This window comes from Lupinus angustifolius, chromosome LG08 (genome assembly GCF_001865875.1).
Source record: "Lupinus angustifolius cultivar Tanjil chromosome LG08, LupAngTanjil_v1.0, whole genome shotgun sequence".
Lineage (NCBI taxonomy): Eukaryota > Viridiplantae > Streptophyta > Magnoliopsida > Fabales > Fabaceae > Lupinus > Lupinus angustifolius.
The window spans coordinates 8,446,327-8,446,655 of NC_032016.1; positions in this window are offsets into that span (position 1 = coordinate 8,446,327).

The following is a 329-nucleotide window of genomic DNA, read 5'->3' on the forward strand; positions in this document are numbered from 1 at the left end:
ATCCTCCTCCTTTCCTCATCCTCATCCTCATCCTCATCCTCATCCTCATCTTCATCCTGTCCTCATCCTCATCCTCCTCCTCATCCTCCTCTTCATCCTATCTTCATCCTCCTCCTATCCTCATCCTCATCCTCATCCTCATCCGCATCCTCATCCTCATCCTAACCTTATTCTCCTCCTCATCCTATCCTCTTCCTCCTCCTCATCCACATCCCGATCCTATCCTGATCCTCATCCTCATCCTAATCCTGATCCTCATCCTCACTCTCGTCCTCCTCTTATCCTCATCCTCCTCCTCCTCCTCTTGCTCATCCTCATCCTCATTCTCA